Genomic DNA, 2,517 nt, shown 5'->3' on the forward strand with positions numbered 1-2,517 from the left:
CAGAGATAGTGAGTCTCCTCTGTAAGTTTTGTATCTTACCTTGAGGCAGTGCATCTCAGCGTGCAAGTCCCTTGTATCTTGCGTTGGGGTAGTGCACCTTAGCTTGCAAGTCCTTCAGGGAGTAGTGTGCTTTCTTGGCAATGAGACTAAAATTATATTGTAATCTTATTCATATATTGTGAGTTGAATCTCACCATGGTTTTTTTGTGTTTGGGTTTTCCATGTAAATCTAGTGTTCTCTTGTGCATGGTGTTAATTGTTTTTATCTTTCATTTTTGTTGATAATATTAAGGTAAAATTGGTATTAAATTGTGGTATAAAGTTTAAGTGTTTGATCAAGATTGATTCACCCCCATTCTCACAGTCTTGGGGTGTGTTCAACAACTAGTATTACAACCAAGTTCCTCGAGAAGAAGCTTAGCCACTTGAGGAAGGTCCAGGATGACACAAGATGGATCTTACAAGATTCCCAAGTTTGATGGCACAAACTACTTCCTTTGGAAGATGAGAATGATCATATTTGATTTATATGGGGTTTGGTATCTAGAACTCTGTTGTAGATCGTTATACTGCTCCTTGTACTCTAACTACTCCGGAAGAGATCAAAATGCATGAGAATGATGAAAAGGAAAGGAATGAAACTCTTGAAGGATTGTTACTTTTGAGTTAAAAGATGAGGCCAAAACATATTATTGAACTTATATTTTATGAATGACATGATGAATTCTAAACTTATTCGTGACTATTATATTTAGAGGAAATGCATAGTAAATGCTCAGATAAAAATATTTGGATGAAAGTGATTATTCTATTTAAATTTAATAATTTTTCTACATTTAAGATTTTATTTCTTGTATGCTTCTGGGTGAATTCATGATCATTTGCTCCTTTCTACATGTATTAAATATATTTAGATCATAAGATATTAAATAAGCAATATTCTAGGCCTAAGTTGCCTAAGAAAAATATGTTATAGCTATAAATATGTAACAAGATTTATTTCTATTTTATCATGTTATGAACACTTGGGAGTATAGGAGTTGAGAAAAACAACCCCACAGTAGCCTGAAGATCTTCTGCAAGCCGAATAACCTGTTACAAGGAGAAGCAATGAAGCAAAATCTGAAGAACAAGAAAAACATAGGAAAAACTATTCTCCAAACAAGAGAGCTCCAATTCACCAGAAAAAAGTATTGTGAAAAGATGATACAATGAAAAGAAAAATAACCTCTAGTAGGTCAAGAAACCCTAAAAAGGGAAAACCCTAGGTTTGCACATAATAATTAATTAAAATAATTAATTATATGCACCTAATGTTAGCTTAAGTGTAAAAAGATAATTGGAAACTTAAAGAATTAAACAAATAATGTTTAATTAATCAAGTAAAGACCCAATTACTCTAACACCCCCCCTTAAGCTAGACTTAGGGAGAAGCTAAAACCTAGAACAACTACTGAAAGCATGAAAGATGGGTCCCGACAACAAGGCCTGATCAGGTACCCAAATACAATGAAATCTCTATGAAATGGAGACAAAGGAGAAAACCCAGTGGGAAAAAACTCCTCTCCAAAAAGAGATAAAAGAACATGCTGAAAGAAGAAGAAGGAAGGAAGGCCTCATAGAGACCCCCCAAGGACAACTTCCTTCACCCCAAGCATAGAGCGCAACTAAAGATAGCGCGACGATGCAAAAGGTTTCGTGAAGATGTCTGCAACCTGCTCAGAAGTGGGAATGTACTCCAGAATGAGAACACCATCCTGAATCAACTGACGGATGAAATGCATGTGAAGCTCAATGTGCTTCGTTCCCTGATGCTCTACCGGGTTGCGGGATATATGAATAGCACTCTGATTGTCACACCAAAGAACAGTGGGACTATCAGGAGGAAAACCAAACTCAGTCATCAACTATCGAAGCCATAGGATCTCCTGACTAGCGAGCACAACAGAGCGGTACTCAGCCTCTGTAGATGATAATGCATGAGCAGTCTGCTTCTTGCAAGACCATGTGATAGGACCAGAGCCAAGACAGAAAACAAAGCCGGAAGTAGACTTCCGATCAGTGACATCACCAGCCCAATCTGAGTCAGTGTAGCCAATAATGTGTGGTTCCCCTGATGTATAATGAATGCCATGAGAACTAGTGCCCTGAATGTACCTCAAAATACGTTTGGCAGCTTGCCAATGACTCTCATGAGGATCATGGGAGAAGTGAGAGACAAGACCAACCGCAAAGGAAATATTAGGACGAGTGTGAGTCAGGTACAACAAACTGCCAACCAACTGCCTGTAAAGTGTAGAATCGACTGAAGGAGTGGGACAAGCTGTGGTCAAAACAACCCCTGCTGAAATGGTGTGGGAGTAGGCTTGCAATCAAGCATGCCGAAGCGCTGAAGCATGTCAAGAGAATACTTCTGCTGGTAGAGAGAGATCCCATCAGAAGACTGAATCACCTGAAGACCAAGGAAATAGTGCAATAGACCGAGATCTGTCATCTCAAACTGATCCATCAAGGCAC

This window comes from Cryptomeria japonica, chromosome 2 (genome assembly GCF_030272615.1).
Source record: "Cryptomeria japonica chromosome 2, Sugi_1.0, whole genome shotgun sequence".
In the NCBI taxonomy this organism is placed as follows: Eukaryota; Viridiplantae; Streptophyta; class Pinopsida; order Cupressales; family Cupressaceae; genus Cryptomeria; species Cryptomeria japonica.